We start from the raw sequence: 9,806 nt of genomic DNA, 5'->3' as shown, positions 1-9,806 counted from the left end.
AAATTGATAGTTCGGTGTAATTAAATACGAAGTTTGCAGCCAGGGGAAGAAGAAGAAGAGCATGCTTTCACTTGGTTGTCATTATATCGACGAAACTAAGACTAGGGTATTTTATGTTCTGTTAATTACGTTGTGGTCTCTGGCCGGTTTGTCAAGTTCGCAGGATGTAAAGAAAGAAAAAAGAAAGAGTTCTTAATAGGAATAAATCAAACATTCTTCAGCATTTTATTCCCGTTTTCTTAGCCAACTGTACAGATAGAACTTATATGAGAAATTTAATAGAAATTTGTCAATTATCTTTTAAAATTACCTTCTCGCAATACCTTTCTGAAGTAGTGTTTTTGTATACTGCAGACGTATTAAGAACCCCCCCCCCCCTGTGGTTTCAATTTTTATTTCTCGTTTTCAAAGCTTTACTATCAAAACTGATATTAGTAAAACGACTTATGCAAACATCCATCTTGTTGTCATTCTTGTATTAGCGTTGAGATTACTTTAATCGATTTCATTTTTTTAAACGAATTCAAATATTACGCACTTGAAGATATCTGCTTGCGAGCTCAGTGATTAGTTTAAGTCTGTTTATTTTATGCACTGTTGATGTTATTGGGAGAGCTTGTTAACGATAGTATGCAGTCTTAAAATGATTTCAGTGATCATCATAGAGATTGCATGGTTGCATTCGCATTTTACATAAAAGTTATTTTCATGCATACACACAAACAATATAGAAAGGAATGCTTCACTATCTATCATATTTAGAATGTTTGTTCCAATAAAACAAAAGATTTGATATTGTTGCAGACCAAAAACTGAGTGTGTCATTATGGCTTCAGGTAATAAGACTGTGATAACAATATTCCACACCTGTTAATTATGTATGTTCTTCTGACCGCTTGGGCTGTTGTGGTGAATGAAAAACCCGAGTTATTGGAAGAAAAACTCTAGAAAATCCACCAACGACGTATGAGACCCCTGCTAATAATCTCCTTTAGTTCAAAAATCCTTATAAAAGCTTTCTGATGCCAGACGGATTTAAACCCAGGACTTTTCAAATAAAGGATGGCTGTGGGTGTATCGGAGTTTTATGGGTAAAGCAACTAAAGCTGTGTAGCCAGTATTATATCTGTTAATTGCATCTACCTACCAAAGAAGACAATAAATCCATTATTGACAGAAAAACATTAACAGCGGACTCATTCTAAAGCTGAATATGGTATGCTATCGAATGCTTTTAAGTTTCGTATAATAATCAGAGTTTCATATCGGAGTTTTTGATATTAATTATTATTCTTTCTATTTCTAAAATTATTTTTATATTTGTTTACAAACGTAGAATAACCATATACATTATTAATATTCATTTTACTAACATTATTATTATTATTATTATTTTTTTTTTTGTGTTCGTTTTTAGCTAATAGTATTGGGTATAGTCTTATCTGGAATCACGGGAGAAGCATCCAATGTAAGTTTTGGTTAAGAAATGCTAACTTAAAGACGAAACTAGAATATTGTTTGTTGGACCTCAATTTCTTCTGAGTCATAGTACTAATAGTAGTAGTAGACTGTTTTTGTCATTCTAATAGTAGTAGACACAAATTTACGCTTACACAACATGGAATTGAAACCTCAAACCACAGGATCCAATGACAAAAAGCTACGCTGCTACTTATATAAATATGAACGTTTATATAAAGAAAGTGCTGAAGCCTTACTTCATAGACCTAATTTTAATCGGAACGACTGCCTCACTATTCCAAAAGTTTGGAAAGTTGTTATCCTCAATTGCATTAATAATTATCTACTGTATTTTAAAATTAATAGTTTTAATCCATGAACATACGACTGTATACGTAGAGGGATTTCAATTCAAGCATGCGCGCTACTGTTTTTTTTTTTTAAATTCAATTCCTATTGTGGTTCGATCATTTTGATACATAAGACGAAATACGTATATAATATAAACGTTATTTACAGTGGCATGCGTGTTATTCTATAGTTATATACAAATGAGTAGTAGCTTGCTTCACTATACCATTGAATTATTCTAAGGAGAAGAATTTAACACTAAAGTTGTTTATATTCAACATTTATATGACTTCATATAAATCTAATTAATGCTATCTGTGTCAAGGAGGTTATTCCATATTCCTTGTAAAAGAGCGAGAGGTCGACCTGACAATTTCGTAAGAAACCTTTCTGATCGACTTCTCGCTGTTTGCAAGTGAAGAAACCATCTTACATGCATAAAATATCGGTTAGAAGTAATTAGAATAGGGCTTCTTCCAACACGAGTGTCATCGTTATCAAGTACGCTACAGCGAAGAAATTTATTAATAGTATTATAAAACTATGAGGCTTAAGTCTGAACACCTTATACTCGATAAGGTAGAGGTTAAACGTAGAAAAATCCTCGACACCGCAAGGTAAAAAAGGAGGGAAGGAATTATAATAATACGAAGAACATTATAAAACTATTAACCTTTGATAGTACGGGTCCTAACGTCCACGATCTGCTCATGCTGGCTTTTTTAACTATAATTTTGAGAAAATTTGATTAATTTTATGGAAGATCCACTGCCTCTCATTACAGCCGAGGTTGAGAGCATTCCTAAAAACTTGAAATTATTCAGAAGGAAAAAGATGCTATCTGTCTCCAAGGGTCGATGAATCATTTTAAAAATGCCTAGAAAAACGTTTCTCTTGACGGTGAACAGAAATGAATATCTATAGAGGTCTTTCTTCTACTGACTCGGCTCCATACAATAACTACAATGAAGCTATAGGATTACGGAACCTTTAGCTTAAGTAAAAAAGGCGAGATGCATCTTAATTCTCGAGAACATTAATAATTAATTGACGAGTGTTTTTCACTTAGCTAACAGCAGGTTTAAGCGAAACTGATCCGTTCTTCTTAGTCTTAATCTAATTCCTCTTCTAGCAATATAGTTTTCTATCAGGATATCTAAACAATAATCTACAGGAAACTTATAAAAGAATATTTTTGACGACATATTCGTAAAACATTTTTTCTTAATGTATTTCTGTGAAGAAAACGATCTTTAAATATCAACACTGGTTATGTGAAAATTCTGGCACGTAACACCCTTAACTTAAACTCCGATCTGGCATTAAAATGTGATGCACATGATGACTGTTTAATTAGACAGCGACGAGTAGCTCACTGAGAGAGAGAGAGAGAGAGAGGAGAAATATTCTCGAAAAGTAGCAAACTTCGATCTTTCACATTGTGCAGCTGCAATTATGCGAATGTTTCGTGCTTAGATTATAACGTCAGCTCATTAAGCGAAGAGAGATATTACATCTGCCACTAATGGGTCAGTTTACCGTGTGCTTAATTATGCTAATACTTCAGGGAATTCTGGGTATTGTACGACCACTTAATGCGGATATTAAGACGCTGGAAATGAAGAACAAATCCACTGAGCTGTGTAATTGTGTGGATTGCAAACACCTCGTTGGGATGTATTTATGTCAGAACAGATGTAAATATAATTCGATTACAGTTGGGAGGAAAAGCTACATTAGGTATCATTAAAAAACTTTCTCTAAAAAAAAAGACCAGAATGCCTGTACAGGAAACGAAGAGTGATAAAGCCAGATGTAATAATGGAAGTATTAAAAGTGGAACCAATAAATATATTGAAAAAAAACCCGCAGGCAAACATAATGGGACTATCTCTTTAAAGCATGAGTGGTTAGCTTATCGTAGCTAGAAAATGAGATGCAAATTTCTGTTTTACGTATGCATATGAGAAACTGTGCATTTGCTTCATTAGGTACGTGTGCATATGCTTAATGCAGATTGAGAGAGAGAGAGAGAGAGAGAGAGAGAGAGAGAGAGAGCAGTGGATTTGCTGCTACTAAATCATCTCATGCAAACAGTGCTGAGTATTAAAATACTTTGCGATTTGTCAAGTAATGTTTGCTTTAAGAAAAGGTGCGTGTGCAGGTCTTAGAAAGGCTAATGAACAGTTGGGTTAAGGTACGATGTAATTCTTGCAGTAGTTAAGAATAAAATCTCCTTAGCAAAGTGTACTGTGGATGCATATTGTTATCGAGTATTTATATGTTTTTCTTGAGTTATTTTAAGCCCGTTTTTGTCCTTATGTCGAGTTTTTTCATAACCGCTCTTAGAATGATTTATTCTTAGAATGATTCTTTCCACTAATGATATGATAAACGGTTTATTAATTTTTTCGTCTTCATTACGAGCAAATGAACGTACGAAGAAGTGAAATTTAAATGTATCGTTCAATCATATCTATTTTGTTTCCGAATTATGTCCTGCTTAAATCAGCATCTACACATCTTTCGCGGAAAATAACTTATAAAAGTTAAAAGTAACGCTGGATTCTGATTTGATATGAGTACATATCGACTGCTTATACTGTCTCTTTTTATTATCGAAATAATTCTACAACGTTACTCAACGTATTTCTGTGAACAAAGAAGACGTGGATAGGCTATTGTGTGGTAACAAAAATCCGCAAAGAACTCATGTCAAAAGCAACATTACTACTCTTCAGTGAAGTGCGATGGAACAGTCGCCAGAACATTGATCGTTAAGCCCAATACTAACAGAGCGAGTGACTTTTATTGCTTGTCTTTATTGCATCTGTACTAGACAGGAGAATCTCCTCTCGACATGTCAAGTGTCTTGGTCGATAACGTACAAATCCTGCAGCTGGAAAAACTCAGTGATGTTCAGATCAACAATAAGGGAAAGCAGTCATTGTAGGGAGAGGTTAACGTGTATCTTTCTATTAGAAAGCTGTTGACTTTATTTCACATCAGCTGAAACACAAAGAGATTTCTCCATTGTCTGTTTTTACACAGTTGCATTTTTCGATAAGATTATATATATATAAAGTATATATTAGTTCTTATTCTTGAAGCAAAGAATTTAGTGGAGGAAAACAATCATCAGTAAATATCATACTGAGTAAAGTTCAAATTTTTGTAATCGGTTTGAACTGCCAAAGTTGCTATAATAACTGGCACCATTCCAGTAGACTGCTTTGCAAACAGGGAAAACCTAAAACAGCTAAAACAATATGATTTTTGCATCTATTCAACAATGTGGAATTAACAAACACCATAAAATATTATGCATGGAGGATTAATAACATTTGTGACATTTACGATATTTAGCAAACACCCATGTATTCTATAATATCAATGATATTTGTTTAGAAAATAGATCCATGGATTCTCGTGAATACTGTGTCAACACTGCTAATAATTAGAAGCGAAAGAGAATTAGATGCAATACGTCACAGTTTATTACAGTGTCATGTGACACGATGTCCCAAGGAGAGGAATAAATTACGATTTCTAATTTCATCCGTAATGAGATAATTAGCAAAATTCCGCTATTATACATTAATGGTTAAGTTTGGAGACTTGATTCGTAACAACCAGTAATTATAGGGTTGATTACTCTCCTCTCATCGCAGTAACCATTCAAAGAAGGAGACATTAGCTGCAGAAGATGAAATTTCAGACAAGTAGTTGCCATCAGGGGAACTCCGATCTCTGGCGGTAAACGGAGAAGCTGTGCGGAGAAAATTACTTTTCGGAGACAGGAAGGAAGAGAATGGGTGTCGATCAGGAGAGTGAAGAACAATGATTTGCAAGCCAGCGTAATTATCTGTTCCTTTGAACTCGCCAAATATTGTAATTTCATATCAAGTAGCGTTAACGTCTGATTACTGCGTTATTGAATATTAATGGAGAGTTTCTGCAATTTCACATCATATGGGTTGGACAGCATAAAGTGAAATTAGTGGCCTTCAAAGACATGAACGGCCTACTTACTCACGTAAATTATGTTTGTACAGCAAAGGGAAACACAAATAGAAATTAAATTTTCTTAAGGAAACGTACCTTCAAAAGTTAAGCGTCGATGAAAAATTGAGGACTTTCTAGTTAATTTAAAATTTACAGAAACGCGACAAGTATTGTTTCAGCTAGGATACAGAGAGGGAGGGGGAGAGAGAGAGAGAGAGAGAGAGAGAGAGAGAGAGAGAGAGAGAGAGAGAGAGAGAACTCACATACTTCTTTAGATTCCTAGAGAAGTAGAAAATGGTTTCGTTGTCAAGTTAGCTGCATCACCCGTCATCGGTCTTGAATGCTGCCCTTAGGCCAAGTGAAATGCCGTGCTCTGTGTTATCTTTGCTGCGCCGAGTTGTTAACCGTTGGTGTTGAAAACAGCACACAGAATCTTCCGTTATCCTTAAGAAAAAGTTTCAATTTGTTATTCATCGAATGCACCTTTTTTAATATACCTATCGGCAAAAAAAGCTTTCTTCCGTGAATATTAGCAAACTCTAGATAAGTTTCGTTGTATGTAAAAATGCGAAAGAAATATAAAAGCCAGGAGTAACTCACCGAGAATAAAAACAAAGGAAAAACACATTCCAGAACGTGAGGGATATTCTCATCGAAACGTGTAAACAAGAAATAAAAAGATGAAATCTAACACAAAATAGTTGTGGAGTTATTAGATATACGCTATCATATTTGAAATTAAGAAACGTGCTTTAATGGCATGCATCCAATCGCTGTAATGAATGATGCCCCATTATCATGTTTTCTTAAAATACAAAAGCCGAAAGCACTACATCCCATCCATCACCATCCAATTTTTGTCTGTCCAAGACGGACTGAGTCCTCTAATTAGGAGTTTCAGACAATTTAATGTAGCCGCCTTGCTTGTCATGACTCTTCCGCATGCCACTGAGGGAAAGTATTTTATGTTTGCATATATATGTATATGTGATCACGTGGCCAGTTTTCACTGTAGGATGAACAAAACGAGTTTCCAGGGAGACAAAATCCTCCCGTCTCTGTATGAGACCGGCTAAATCACCCTCAGTTGAAAAGTCCTGATAAACGTTCTTCGAGGCCCAGAGGGGATTCGAATCTAGGTCTTTTCAAACAAGGGCTTTTCGATATCGCCTAAGGTACGGAAGTCCTAACATTACATTACATTACATAATACTATTACTAAGCCTGTTTAAAGTCATTCTATGAAATGGATGAATCTGAACAGTAAGAAATCGTGCACTTTGGAGATTGTCTGTGTTAACCATTTATTTTACAATGTCAATCCTTCCTTTTATTTTTCAAAATATTTTTCGTAACTCTCAAGCTATAATGCTACGAAATTTCTGAAGGTAAGAAAAAAGGCGCAGGTTTTTACTTAATTAGCTTAGTTGTTCGGTTCAGTGATAATATTCTGTAAAATAAGATGAGGAGCACTTGGATTTATCAACATCTCAAATTTTTATACTCTCAAAATATCATTACTATGCTTTACTAATCCTTAAATTTGAAACCAACCAGGCTGATTAACTTCATTAAAGAAAATAACTGAACTAAATTGCTCCAAAAAGTGCTTCAGTGCACATTTGAGAGGCCGAAGAAACATATCTGGCGATAACAATTTTATTAGAAATTACTAAAAATGCAGACTACAAATTCTTATTTTTTTTTGAAAAGATCATGTTTCCATCAGCATTTCTTGTGTCACGACGTACTTTTCTTTCTTATTCCGTTTTTTTTTGTTCTTTTTTTGAATCAGATATTTTTAGTTCTCCAAAGACTCTCCGAGTACTTGCACATAACATCCAGCTTCGAAACAAATTACCTTCATTACCTGTGACATGAAACTAATCAGAGCTACGTCCTACTCCACTTGGCATTTGATTAAATAAACCTCTCTAGACGTGTTTTTCCTTATTCCTTTCCATGCACGCGGAAGTTTCTTTGTTTCTGTAATGCACTTTACAGCTGATGCAGAGAAATCAAAGAGGAAATGTTTAGTTGGGAGGAAGACGAAGGCACACTGGTTTGGAAGTATGTCACCGTTCACAGCTCGTCACAGTAATTTAGTACACTAATCTTAGATTTCTGTATAAGTTAAGATGTTTTGTGCCTTTTAAGTGCGTAATTAAAAGTCTCCTTTCTCAATTTGTTCATGGTTATACAAATAGAAATCATTTTGGCGATTATTCATTGTATAGGTTTCATGGACGTCTGATTCTTCGAATTTTCTGAAGCAATATTTATATTGCTTCAGAAAATTCGCTTTAATTAAAACTTAATATTTGTTTTATAAATATCTAATATTTTAATATTCTGATGACCTTTGGCTGTAATACATTCTAAAGGATGGAATGTATTTTCTTTTTTTTTTTTCAAAGGATGGAAATTATTTTCTTTCCAAATAATCTAAAGCAACTAAAGCTCAGAGTACAAATAAAGTGATCGCATGCACCTGATTCATATAATTAAATTAACTTCCTTCTTATCATGTTAGAAATGTTTGATAAAAGTGACACAACTCCTGTTCTGATTCCACTTTTTCTTTTACTGTCATGTTTAAAAAGGAGTTATGTATGGTTTCAGTTCATTTCCGACTTTGGTTTTCCTTCATTGGGATAGAATTACACATCTTTCACGTTATTGATGTGAACTAATGATGAAATCTTGCCTTTGTTTATAGTGAGAATATTGTAGATGAACCTTTGGTTTCTTTTTAGCACAAATCCTTTTTATGAAAACACTTTTAGAGGGAACGATAACATATCTAACGCTAAGGATGTTTCATTCTCTATTTTTATTTATATATAATTGGAATTATGAACTTCTGTTCTGAACCTGCTTATTTAGAAATTTATCACAATTATTTCAAAATTTTACTGGGTACTTTTTAGAACCTCGTGTCTTAATTTTATATTCTGAAAATTTTACAAAAATAATAAGACAAAATATAATTAAAAATAATAGAAAATTATTTTTGATTATATTAATAGAAATATAAAATTACAGAATTTAATACTTAATAGAAAATTACAGAATTTAAAGGCATTAAGGCATTTTCAAAGGCATCAGCAGATGTGTTAAACCATCAAATGATCAAAATCTAAAAATTATTATAAAGGCGTAGGTAAATGAATTTATTTAAATTGAAATTTTCAGGTTTCTTCGTGTTTAACAGAAATAACAAGTAAGAGAGAATTCACTATTTCTATCATTCTATTATCATCAGATTATCTTATCTTGCTAGAAATGTAAACAGATAAATAGGAATAGGGTTTAGCTTGTTCATTCATAATGGCCATATCTTCTAGTGTGTAATAATGTTCAAGGGAAAAAAATCTCGTACGGATAATACTTGCATTTTTTTTATCTTCTAGACTTTAAAAAATCTTCCATTCACTGGTGACAGTTTTCTTAAAGTCAATTGCAAGGTTGTGGGCATTTTTTAGCATTTTCCATATAAATACTCTTCATGTTTGTTCTTCTTATTCTCTCTTCCATCATCTATGTGGATGATGATGAGGCCGAATGAACTCTTCCACTTCTGTCTGTCCTTGGAGAGACCGAACAATTCTGTACAGTTTGGTGTCGCTTGTTGTGATTTGGTTTTCAGATCCTCTTTTATTTTGTCTATCCATCTAATTCTGGAACGCCGATGAAAGGTAAAAAATCCAAGATTTTTTACCTCCCATCGTTGTATTATGGACTTTAGTTGGTAATCTTTCTGTTCCCATTCTGGTCACATGGCCAAACCATTACAGTCTTCTTTCTTGAATTTTGTCTATTATTGTTATTTCTTGTTTCAATCATTTCCTTATGTCTTTGTTTCTTAGTCTATTCAGTAGAGATACTCTAAGTAATCTTCTTAGCCAACACATTTCAGTAGTTAATAATTTTTACTCTTCAGCCTTTTTGAGATTACAGCGTTCACTTCCATAGAGGAGTATTAAAAG

At 33.7% G+C, this 9,806-nt stretch overlaps 1 long non-coding RNA gene across 1 annotated transcript in view; it reads left to right on the top strand.

The window, feature by feature from the left end:
- Window positions 1-871: 871 nt before the first annotated feature.
- Window positions 872-9,806, top strand: part of LOC150108705 (uncharacterized) — a 117,949-nt gene continuing 109,014 nt past the window's right edge. The window contains exon 1 of the long non-coding RNA XR_016550680.1: window positions 872-1,216. This is a non-coding gene — a long non-coding RNA (uncharacterized LOC150108705). The remainder of the gene's footprint in view (window positions 1,217-9,806) is intronic.

The sequence above is a fragment of the Typopeltis vanoorti genome, chromosome 3 (genome assembly GCF_054136105.1).
Source record: "Typopeltis vanoorti isolate ZY-2024b chromosome 3, IOZ_Tvanoo_1.0, whole genome shotgun sequence".
NCBI lineage: Eukaryota > Metazoa > Arthropoda > Arachnida > Uropygi > Thelyphonidae > Typopeltis > Typopeltis vanoorti.
The sequence above is the reverse complement of the archived record's forward strand: the minus strand, read 5'-3'. Positions and strand labels throughout refer to the sequence as shown.